At 37.9% G+C, this 13,291-nt stretch overlaps 1 protein-coding gene across 1 annotated transcript in view; it reads right to left on the reverse strand.

Moving 5' to 3' along the window:
• The window catches only part of LOC140048547 (low-density lipoprotein receptor-related protein 2-like), a 30,493-nt gene that overhangs the window by 4,748 nt on the left and 12,454 nt on the right, over positions 1–13,291 (reverse strand). Inside the window, exon 17 of the mRNA XM_072093289.1 lies at positions 13,169–13,238. The gene's annotated coding sequence lies outside the window, so the exon portion shown is untranslated. The remainder of the gene's footprint in view (positions 1–13,168; positions 13,239–13,291) is intronic.

The following is a 13,291-nucleotide window of genomic DNA, read 5'->3' on the forward strand; positions in this document are numbered from 1 at the left end:
CTCATCTTTTAAATTTGAGTGTAACTCAATTACGATAACAAATTTTAAAATATAGTGAAAATTGATACTGTATTTGTGAGAAAATGGCGGATTGTTCCTGGGAGTCACTTGGTGGGATTATACTAGGGTACCTCCTTAGTTGTCCAGTAGAAGTTAGAGTGGGACCACTGGTCCCGTTTACTCAGCCCTCATCTTTAACGTTTGAGTGTAACTCAATTACGATTAATATTTTAAAATATAGTGAAATTTGATATTGTATTTGTGAGAAAATGGCGGATTGTTCCCGGGAGTCACTTGGTGGGATTATACTAGGGTACCTCCTTAGTTTGTCCAGTTTAAGTTAGAGTGGGACCACTGGTCCCGTTTACTCAGCCCTTATCTTTAAAATTAGAGTGTAACTCAATTACGATTAATATTTTAAAATATAGTGAAATTTGATACTGTATTTGTGAAAAAATGGCGGATTGGTCCTGGCAGTCACTTGGTAGGATTATACTAGGGTACCTCCTTAGTCGTCCAGTATAAGTTAGAGTGGGACTACTGGTTCCGTTTACTCAGCCCTCATCTTTAAAATGTGAGTGTAACTCATTTACGATTTTTAAAATATAGTGAAATTTGAAACTGTATTTGTGAGAAAACGGCGGATTGTTCCCGAGAGTCACTTGGTGGGATTATACTAGGGTACCTCCTTAGTCGTACAGTATAAGTTAGAGTGGGACCACTGGTACCGTTTAGTCAGCCCTTATCTTTAAAATTTGAGTGTAACTCATTTACGATTTAGAAAATATAGTGAAATTTTATACTGTATTTGTGAAAAAATGGCGGATTGTTCCTGGGAGTCACTTAGTGGGATTATACTAGGGTACCTCCTTAGTTGTCCAGTATAAGTTAGAGTGGGATCACTGGTCCCGTTTACTCAGCCCTCATCTTTAAAATTTGAGTGTAACTCATTTACGATTTTAAAAATATAGTGAAATTTGATACTGTATTTGTGCGAAAACGGCGGATTGTTCCTGAGAGTCATTTGGTGGGATTATACTAGGGTACCCCCTTAGTCGTCCAGTTTAAGTTAGAGTGGGACCACTGGTCCCGTTTACTCAGCCCTCATCTTTTACATTTGAGTGTAACTCATTTACGATTTTTAAAATATAGTGAAATTTGATACTGTATTTGTGAGAAAACGGCGGATTGTTCCTGGGAGTCACATGGTGGGATTATACTAAGGTACGTCCTTAGTCGTCCAGTATAAGTTAGAGTGCGACCACTGGTTCCGTTTACTCAGCCCTCATCTTTTAAATTTGAGTGTAACTCAATTACGATAAAAAAAATTTAAAATATAGTGAAAATTGATACTGTATTTGTGAGAAAATGGCGGATTGTTCCTGGGAGTCACTTGGTGAGATTATACTGGGGTACCTCCTTAGTTGTCCAGTTTAAGTTAGAGTGGGACCACTGGTCCCGTTTACTCAGCCCTCATCTTTAATGTTTGAGTGTAACTCAATTACGATTAATATTTTGAAATATAGTGAAATTTGATACTATATTTGTGAGAAAATGGCAGATTGTTCCCGGGAGTCACTTGGTGGGATTATACTAGAGTGCCTCCTTAGTCGTCCAGTATAAGTTAGAGTGGGACCACTGGTCCCGTTTAATCAGCCCTCATCTTTTAAATTTGAGTGTAACTCATTTACGATTTTAAAAATATAGTGAAATTAGATACTGTATTTGTGAGAAAACGGCGGATTGTTCCTGGGAGTCACATGGTGGGATTATACTAAGGTACGTCCTTAGTCGTCCAGTATAAGTTAGAGTGCGACCACTGGTTCCGTTTACTCAGCCCTCATCTTTTAAATTTGAGTGTAACTCAATTACGATAACAAATTTTAAAATATAGTGAAAATTGATACTGTATTTGTGAGAAAATGGCGGATTGTTCCTGGGAGTCACTTGGTGGGATTATACTAGGGTACCTCCTTAGTTGTCCAGTAGAAGTTAGAGTGGGACCACTGGTCCCGTTTACTCAGCCCTCATCTTTAACGTTTGAGTGTAACTCAATTACGATTAATATTTTAAAATATAGTGAAATTTGATATTGTATTTGTGAGAAAATGGCGGATTGTTCCCGGGAGTCACTTGGTGGGATTATACTAGGGTACCTCCTTAGTTTGTCCAGTTTAAGTTAGAGTGGGACCACTGGTCCCGTTTACTCAGCCCTTATCTTTAAAATTAGAGTGTAACTCAATTACGATTAATATTTTAAAATATAGTGAAATTTGATACTGTATTTGTGAAAAAATGGCGGATTGGTCCTGGCAGTCACTTGGTAGGATTATACTAGGGTACCTCCTTAGTCGTCCAGTATAAGTTAGAGTGGGACTACTGGTTCCGTTTACTCAGCCCTCATCTTTAAAATGTGAGTGTAACTCATTTACGATTTTTAAAATATAGTGAAATTTGAAACTGTATTTGTGAGAAAACGGCGGATTGTTCCCGAGAGTCACTTGGTGGGATTATACTAGGGTACCTCCTTAGTCGTACAGTATAAGTTAGAGTGGGACCACTGGTACCGTTTAGTCAGCCCTTATCTTTAAAATTTGAGTGTAACTCATTTACGATTTAAAAAATATAGTGAAATTTTATACTGTATTTGTGAAAAAATGGCGGATTGTTCCTGGGAGTCACTTAGTGGGATTATACTAGGGTACCTCCTTAGTTGTCCAGTATAAGTTAGAGTGGGATCACTGGTCCCGTTTACTCAGCCCTCATCTTTAAAATTTGAGTGTAACTCATTTACGATTTTAAAAATATAGTGAAATTTGATACTGTATTTGTGCGAAAACGGCGGATTGTTCCTGAGAGTCATTTGGTGGGATTATACTAGGGTACCCCCTTAGTCGTCCAGTTTAAGTTAGAGTGGGACCACTGGTCCCGTTTACTCAGCCCTCATCTTTTACATTTGAGTGTAACTCATTTACGATTTTTAAAATATAGTGAAATTTGATACTGTATTTGTGAGAAAACGGCGGATTGTTCCTGGGAGTCACATGGTGGGATTATACTAAGGTACGTCCTTAGTCGTCCAGTATAAGTTAGAGTGCGACCACTGGTTCCGTTTACTCAGCCCTCATCTTTTAAATTTGAGTGTAACTCAATTACGATAAAAAAAATTTAAAATATAGTGAAAATTGATACTGTATTTGTGAGAAAATGGCGGATTGTTCCTGGGAGTCACTTGGTGAGATTATACTGGGGTACCTCCTTAGTTGTCCAGTTTAAGTTAGAGTGGGACCACTGGTCCCGTTTACTCAGCCCTCATCTTTAATGTTTGAGTGTAACTCAATTACGATTAATATTTTAAAATATAGTGAAATTTGATACTATATTTGTGAGAAAATGGCAGATTGTTCCCGGGAGTCACTTGGTGGGATTATACTAGGGTACCTTCTTAGTTGTCCAGTTTAAGTTAGAGTGGGACCACTGGTCCCGTTTACTCAGCCCTCATCTTTTAAATTTGAGTGTAACTCATTTACGATTTTTAAAATATAGTGAAATTTGATACTGTATTTGTGAGAAAATGGCGGATTGTTCCTGAAAGTCACTTGGTGGGATTATACTAGGGTACCTCCTTAGTTGTCCAGTTTAAGCTAGAGTGGGACCACTGGTCCCGTTTACTCAGCCCTTATCTTTAAAATTTCAGTGTAACTCAATTACGATTAATATTTTAAAATATAGTGAAATTTGATACTGTATTTCTGAGAAAACGGCGGATTGTTCCTGAGAGTCACTTAGTGGGATTATACTAGGGTACCCCCTTAGTCGTCCAGTATAAGTTAGAGTGGGACCACTGGTCCCGTTTACTCAGCCCTATTCTTTAAAATTTGAGTGTAACTCATTTACGATTTTTAAAATATAGTGAAATTTGAAACTGTATTTGTGAGAAAATGGCGGATTGTTCCTGGGAGTCACTTGGTGGGATTATACTAGGGTACCCCCTTAGTCGTCCAGTATAAGTTAGAGTGGGACCACTGGTCCCGTTTACTCAGCCCTCATCTTTTAAATTTGAGTGTAACTCATTTACGATTTTTAAAATATAGTGAAATTTGATACTGTATTTGTAAGAAAACGGCGGATTGTTCCTGAGAGTCACTTGGTGGGATTATACTAGGGTACCCCCTTAGTCGTCCAGTATAAGTTAGAGTGGGACCACTGGTCCCGTTTACTCAGCCCTCATCTTTTACATTTGAGTGTAACTCATTTACGATTTTTAAAATATAGTGAAATTTGATACTGTATTTGTGAGAAAACGGCGGATTGTTCCTGGGAGTCACATGGTGGGATTATACTAAGGTACGTCCTTAGTCGTACGCGTCCAGTATAAGTTAGAGTGCGACCACTGGTTCCGTTTACTCAGCCCTCATCTTTTAAATTTGAGTGTAACTCAATTACGATAAAAAAAATTTAAAATATAGTGAAAATTGATACTGTATTTGTGAGAAATTGGCGGATTGTTCCTGGGAGTCACTTGGTGAGATTATACTGGGGTACCTCCTTAGTTGTCCAGTTTAAGTTAGAGTGGGACCACTGGTCCCGTTTACTCAGCCCTCATCTTTAATGTTTGAGTGTAACTCAATTACGATTAATATTTTAAAATATAGTGAATTTTGATACTGTATTTGTGAGAAAATGGCGGATTGTTCCCGGGAGTCACTTGGTGGGATTATACTAGGGTACCTTCTTAGTTGTCCAGTTTAAGTTAGAGTGGGACCACTGGTCCCGTTTACTCAGCCCTCATCTTTTAAATTTGAGTGTAACTCATTTACGATTTTTAAAATATAGTGAAATTTGATACTGTATTTGTGAGAAAATGGCGGATTGTTCCTGAGAGTCACTTGGTGGGATTATACTAGGGTACCTCCTTAGTTGTCCAGTTTAAGCTAGAGTGGGACCACTGGTCCCGTTTACTCAGCCCTTATCTTTAAAATTTCAGTGTAACTCAATTACGATTAATATTTTAAAATATAGTGAAATTTGATACTGTATTTCTGAGAAAACGGCGGATTGTTCCTGAGAGTCACTTAGTGGGATTATACTAGGGTACCCCCTTAGTCGTCCAGTATAAGTTAGAGTGGGACCACTGGTCCCGTTTACTCAGCCCTATTCTTTAAAATTTGAGTGTAACTCATTTACGATTTTTAAAATATAGTGAAATTTGAAACTGTATTTGTGAGAAAATGGCGGATTGTTCCTGGGAGTCACTTGGTGGGATTATACTAGGGTACCCCCTTAGTCGTCCAGTATAAGTTAGAGTGGGACCACTGGTCCCGTTTACTCAGCCCTCATCTTTTAAATTTTAGTGTAACTCATTTACGATTTTAAAAATATAGTGAAATTAGATACTGTATTTGTGAGAAAACGGCGGATTGTTCCTGGGAGTCACATGGTGGGATTATACTAAGGTACGTCCTTAGTCGTCCAGTATAAGTTAGAGTGCGACCATTGGTTCCGTTTACTCAGCCCTCATCTTTTAAATTTGAGTGTAACTCAATTACGATAAAAAATTTTAAAATATAGTGAAAATTGAGACTGTATTTGTGAGAAAATGGCGAATTGTTCCCGGGAGTCACTTGGTGGGATTATACTGGGGTACCTCCTTAGTTGTCCAGTTTAAGTTAGAGTGGGACCACTGGTCCCGTTTACTCAGCCCTCATCTTTAACGTTTGAGTGTAACTCAATTACGATTAATATTTTAAAATATAGTGAAATTTGATACTGTATTTGTGAGAAAATGGCGGATTGTTCCTTGGAGTCACTTGGTGGCATTATACTAGGGTACCTCCTTAGTTGTCCAGTTTAAGTTAGAGTGGGACCACTGGTCCCGTTTACTCAGCCCTCATCTTTTAAATTTGAGTGTAACTCATTTACGATTTTTAAAATATAGTGAAATTTGATACTGTATTTGTGAGAAAATGGCGGAGTTTTCTTGGGATTCACTTGGTGGGATTATACTAGGGTACCTCCTTAGTTGTCCAGTTTAAGTTAGAGTGGGACCACTGGTCCCGTTTACTCAGCCCTTATCTTTAAAATTTGAGTGTAACTCAATTACGATTAATAATTTAAAATATAGTGAAATTTTATACTGTATTTCTGAGAAAACGGCGGATTGTTCCTGAGAGTCACTTGGTGGGATTATACTAGGGTACCCCCTTAGTCGTCCAGTATAAGTTAGAGTGGGACCACTGGTCCCGTTACTCAGCCCTCATCTTTAAAATTTGAGTGTAACTCATTTACGATTAAAAAAATATAGTGAAATTTGATACTGTATTTGTGAAAAAAAGGCGGATTTTTCCTGAGAGTCACTTGGTTGGATTATACTAGGGTACCTCCTTAGTTGTCCAATATAAGTTAGAGTGGGACCACTGGTCCCGTTTACTCAGCCCTCATCTTTAAAATTTGAGTGTAACTCATTTACGATTTTTTAAATATAGTGAAATTTGATACTGTATTTGTGAGAGAACGGCGGATTGTTCCTGAGAGTCATTTGGTGGGATTATACTAGGGTACCCCCTTAGTTTTTCAGTATAAGTTAGAGTGGGACCACTGGTGCCGTTTACTCAGCCCTCATCTTTTAAATTTGAGTGTAACTCATTTACGATTTTTAAAATATAGTGAAATTTGATACTGTATTTGTGAAAAAACGGCGGATTGTTCCTGAGAGTCACTTGGTGGGATTATACTAGGGTGCCTCCTTAGTCATCCAGTATAAGGTAGAGTGGAACCACTGGTCCCGTTTACTCAGCCCTCATCTTTTAAATTTGAGTGTAACTCATTTACGATTTTAAAAATATAGTGAAATTAGATACTGTATTTGTGAGAAAACAGCGGATTGTTCCTGGGAGTCACATGGAGGGATTATACTAAGGTACGTCCTTAGTCGTCCAGTATAAGTTAGAGTGCGACCACTCGTTCCGTTTACTCAGCCCTCATCTTTTAAATTTGAGTGTAACTCAATTACGACAAAAAAATTTAAAATATAGTGAAAATTTATACTGTATTTGTGAGAAAATGGCGGATAGTTCCCGGGGGTCACTTGGTAGGATTATACTGGGGTACCTCATTAGTTGTCCAGTTTAAGTTAGAGTGGGACCATTGGTTCCGTTTACTCATCCCTCATCTTTAACGTTTGAGTGTAACTCAATTACGATTAATATTTTAAAATATAGTGAAATTTGATACTGTATTTGTGAGAAAATGGCGGATTGTTCCCAGGAGTCACTTGGTGGGATTATACTAGGGTACTTCCTTAGTAGTCCAGTTTAAGTTAGAGTGGGACCACTTTTCCCGTTTACTCAGCCCTCATCTTTTAAATTTGAGTGTAACTCATTTACGATTTTTAAAATATAGTGAAATTTGATACTGTATTTGTGAGAAAATGGCGGATTGTTCCTGAGAGTCACTTGGTGGGATTATACTAGGGTACCTCCTTAGTTGTCCAGTTTAAGTTAGAGTTGGACCACTGGTCCCGTTTACTCAGCCCTTATCTTTAAAATTTGAATTTAACTCAATTAAGATTAATATTTTAAAATATAGTGAAATTTGATACTGTATTTGTGAGAAAATGGCGGATTGTTCCTGGGAGTCACTTGGTGGGATTATACTAGGGTACCCCCTTAGTTGTCCAGTATAAGTTAGAGTGGGACCACTGGTCCCGTTTACTCAGCCCTCATCTTTAAAATTTGATTGTAACTCATTTACGATTTTTAAAATATAGAGAAATTTGAAACTGTATTTTTGAGAAAACGGCGGATTGTTCCTGAGAGTCACTTGGTGGGATTATACTAGGGTACCTTCTTAGTTGTCCAGTAGAAGTTAGAGTGGGACCACTGGTCCCGTTTACTCAGCCCTTATCTTTAACGTTTGTGTGTAACTCAATTACGATTAATATTTTAAAATATAGTGAAATTTGATACTGTATTTGTGAGAAAATGGCGGATTGTTCCTGGGAGTCACTTTGTGGGATTATACTAGGTTACCCCCTTAGTCGTCCAGTATAAGTTAGAGTGGGACCACTGGTCCGGTTTACTCAGCCCTTATCTTTAAAAATTTGAGTGTAACTCATTTACGATTTTTAAAATATAGTCAAATTTCACTATATTTTAAAAATCGTAAATGAGTTACACTCAAATTTTAAAGATGAGGACTGAGTAAACCGGACCAGTGGTCCCACTCTAACTTATACTGGACGACTAAGGGGATACCCTAGTATAATCCCACCAAGTGACTCCCAGGAATAATCCGCCATTTTCTCACAAATACAGTATCAAATTTCACTATATTTTAAAATATTAATCGTAATTGAGTTACACTCAAACGTTAAAGATGAGGGCTGAGTAAACGGGACCAGTGGTCCCACTCTAACTTAAACTGGACAACTAAGGAGGTACCCTAGTATAATCCCACCAAGTGACTCCCAGGAACAATCCGCCATTTTCTCACAAATACAGTATCAATTTTCACTATATTTTAAAAATTTTATCGTAATTGAGTTACACTCAAATTTAAAAGATGAGGGCTGAGTAAACGGGACCAGTGGTCGCACTCTAACTTATACTGGACGACTAAAGACGTACCTTAGTATAACCCCACCATGTAACTCCCAGGAACAATCCGCCGTTTTCTCACAAATACAGTATCAAATATCACTATATTTTAAAAATCGTAAATGAGTTACACTCAAATTTTAAAGATGAGGGCTGAGTAAACGGGACCAGTGGTCCCACTCTAACTTAAACCTGACAACTAAGGAGGTACCCTAGTATAATCCCACCAAGTGACTCTCAGGAACAATCCGCCGTTTTCTCACAAATACAGTTTCAAATTTTACTATATTTTAAAAATCGTAAATGAGTTACACTCAAATGTTAAAGATGAGGGCTGAGTAAACGGGACCAGTGGTCTCACTCTAACTTATACTGGACAACTAAGGAGGTACCCTAGTATAATCCCACCAAGTGACTCCCAGGAACAATCCGCCATTTTCTCACAAATACAGTATCAAATTTGACTATTTTTTAAATCGTAAATGAGTTACACTCAAATTTTAAAGATGAGGGCTGAGTAAACGGTACCAGTGGTCCCACTCTAATTTATTCTGGACGACTAAGGAGGTACCTTAGTATAATCCCACCAAGTAACTCCCAGGAACAATACGCCATTTTCTCACAAATACAGTTTCAAATTTAACTATATTTTAAAAATTGTAATTGAGTTACACTCAAATTTTAAAGATGAGGGCTGAGTAAACGGGACCAGTAGTCCCACTCTAACTTACACAGTATGACTAAAGAGGTACCCTAGTATAATCCCACCAAGTGACTCTCAGGAACAATCCACCGTTTTCTCACAAATACAGTATCAAATTTCACTATATTTTAAAAATCGTAAATGAGTTACACTCAAATTTTAAAGATGAGGGCTGAGTAAACGGGACCAGTGGTCCCACTCTAACTTAAACCTGACAACTAAGGAGGTACCCTAGTATAATCCCACCAAGTGACTCTCAGGAACAATTCGCCGTTTTCTCACAAATACAGTTTCAAATTTTACTATATTTTAAAAATCGTAAATGAGTTACACTCAAATGTTAAAGATGAGGGCTGAGTAAACGGGACCAGTGGTCTCACTCTAACTTATACTGGACAACTAAGGAGGTACCCTAGTATAATCCCACCAAGTGACTCCCAGGAACAATCCGCCATTTTCTCACAAATACAGTATCAAATTTCACTATTTTTTAAATCGTAAATGAGTTACACTCAAATTTTAAAGATGAGGGCTGAGTAAACGGTACCAGTGGTCCCACTCTAATTTATTCTGGACGACTAAGGAGGTACCTTAGTATAATCCCACCAAGTAACTCCCAGGAACAATACGCCATTTTCTCACAAATACAGTTTCAAATTTAACTATATTTTAAAAATTGTAATTGAGTTACACTCAAATTTTAAAGATGAGGGCTGAGTAAACGGGACCAGTAGTCCCACTCTAACTTACACAGTATGACTAAAGAGGTACCCTAGTATAATCCCACCAAGTGACTCTCAGGAACAATCCACCGTTTTCTCACAAATACAGTATCAAATTTCACTATATTTTAAAAATCGTAAATGAGTTACACTCAAAATTTAAAGATGAGGGCTGAGTAAACGGGACCAGTGGTCCCACTCTAACTTATACTGGACGACTAAGGGTGTACCCTAGTATAATCCCACTAAGTGAATCTCAGGAACAATCCGCCGTTTTCTCACAAATACAGTTTCAAATTTCACTATATTTTAAAAATCGTAAATGCGTTACACTCAAATTTTAAAGATGAGGGCTGAGTAAACGGGACAAGTGGTCCCACTCTAACTTATACTGGACGACTAAGGGGGTACCCTAGTATAATCCCACCAAGTGACTCCCACGAACAATCCGCCATTTTCTCACAAATACAGTATAAAATTTCACTATATTTTAAAAATCGTAAATGAGTTACACTCAAATTTCAAAGATGAGGGCTGAGTAAACGGAACCAGTGGTCCCACTCTAACTTATACTGGACTACTAAGGGGGTACCCTAGTATAATCCCACCAAGTGGCTCCCAGGAACAATCCGCCATTTTGTCACAAATACAATATCAATTTTCACTATATTTTAAAATATTAATCGTAATTGAGTTACACTCAAATTTTAAAGATAAGGGCTGAGTAAACGGGACCAGTTGTCCCACTCTAACTTAAACTGGACAACTAAGGAGGTACCCTAGTATAATCCCACCAAGTGACTCTCGGGAACAATCAGCCATTTTCTCACAAATACAGTATCAAATTTCACTATATTTTAAAATATTAATCGTAATTGAGTTACACTCAAACGTTAAAGATGAGGCCTGAGTAAACGGGACCAGTGGTCCCACTCTAACTTCTACTGGACAACTAAGGAGGTACCCTAGTATAATCCCACCAAGTGACTCTCAGGAACAATCCGCCGTTTTCTCAAAAATACAGTTTCAAATTTTACTATATTTTAAAAATCGTAAATGAGTTACACTCAAATTTCAAAGATGAGGGCTGAGTAAACGGAACCAGTGGTCCCACTCTAACTTATACTGGACGACTAAGGGGGTACCCTAGTATAATCCCACCAAGTGGCTCCCAGAAACAATCCGCCATTTTATCACAAATACAGTATCAATTTTCACTATATTTTAAAATATTAATCGTAATTGAGTTACACTCAAATTTTAAAGATAAGGGCTGAGTAAACGGGACCAGTGGTCCCACTCTAACTTAAACTGGACAACTAAGGAGGTACCCTAGTATAATCCCACCAAGTGACTCCCGGGAACAATCCGCCATTTTCTCACAAATACAGTATCAAATTTCACTATATTTTAAAATATTAATCGTAATTGAGTTACACTCAAACGTTAAAGATGAGGCCTGAGTAAACGGGACCAGTGGTCCCACTCTAACTTCTACTGGACAACTAAGGAGGTACCCTAGTATAATCCCACCAAGTGACTCCCAGGAACAATCCGCCATTTTCTCACAAACACAGTATCAATTTTCACTATATTTAAAATGTTTTACCGTAATTGAGTTACACTCAAATTTAAAAGATGAGGGCTGAGTAAACGGAACCAGTGGTCGCACTCTAACTTATACTGGACGACTAAGGACGTACCTTAGTATAATCCCACCATGTGATTCCCAGGAACAATCCGCCGTTTTCTCACAAATACAGTATCAAATTTCACTATATTTTAAAAATCGTAAATGAGTTCCACTCAAATTTAAAAGATTAGGGCTGAGTAAACGGGACCAGTGGTCCCACTCTAACTTATACTGGACGACTAAGGGGGTACCCTAGTATAATCCCACCAAGTGACTCTCCGGAACAATCCACCGTTTTCTCACAAATACAGTATCAAATTTCACTATATTTTAAAAATCGTAAATGAGTTACACTCAAATTTTAAAGATGAGGGCTGAGTAAACGGGACCAGTGGTCCCACTCTAACTTATACTGGACAACTAAGGAGGTACCCTAGTATAATCCCACCAAGTGACTCCCAGGAACAATCCGCCATTTTCTCACAAATACAGTATCAAATTTCAATATATTTTTTAAATCCTAAATGAGTTACACTCAAATTTAAAAGATGAGGGCTGAGTAAACGGGACCAGTGGTCCCACTCTAACTTATACTGGACGACTAAGGGAGTACCTAGTATTATCCCACCAAGTGACTCTAAGGAACAATCCGCCGTTTTCTCACAAATACAGTATCAAATTTCACTATATTTTAAAAATCGTAAATGAGTTACACTCAAATTTTAAAGATGAGGGCTGAGTAAACGGGACCAGTGGTCCCACTCTAACTTATACTGGACGACTAAGGATGTACCCTAGTATAATCCCACCAAGTGACTCCCAGGAACAATCCGCCATTTTCTCACCAATAGAGTTTCAAATTTAACTATATTTTAAAAATTGTAATTGAGTTACACTCAAATTTTAAAGATGAGGGCTGAGTAAACGGGACCAGTGGTCGCACTCTAACTTATACTGGACGACTAAGGGGGTACCCTAGTATAATCCCACCAAGTGACTCCCAGGAACAATCCGCCATTTTCTCACAAATACAGTTTCAAATTTAACTATATTTTGAAAATTGTAATTGAGTTACACTCAAATTTTAAAGATGAGGGCTGAGTAAACGGGACCATTGGTCCCACTCTAACTTATACTGGACGACTAAGGGGGTACCCTAGTATAATCCCACCAAGTGAATCCCAGGAACAATCCGCCGTTTTTCTCACAAATATTTAATTCCTAATACCATAAAAGCCATAAGTAACAATGAAAATGTAAAGAATGCACAAACGGCGTTTCATAGTTGTTGTTGGCTGGAAAAAATAAAAGTGGGCTGGCTTATTGTTGGCTGGCTTATTGTTGGCTAGCTTGACACAAGCCCTATTGTGGACAAAAAGTCGCCTATTTTGGACAGCCAATTATGAAAGTTACCTATTATGGACAAACAACAGCGCCCTCTAGTCCCTATTATGGACAGAAAGTAACCTATTATGGACAGAAAAGTAACCTATTATGGACAGATTTCACCAACCCTATTGCAACATAGTAATCCTCTTTCAAGTGCTCTTGTGACCTCATTGATACCAATAAAAACTTGTGATCTGTAAAAATAGGTACACATCAATCACATACAGTATATTACAGTTATGAATGT

The sequence above is a fragment of the Antedon mediterranea genome, chromosome 5, assembly GCF_964355755.1.
Source record: "Antedon mediterranea chromosome 5, ecAntMedi1.1, whole genome shotgun sequence".
NCBI lineage: Eukaryota > Metazoa > Echinodermata > Crinoidea > Comatulida > Antedonidae > Antedon > Antedon mediterranea.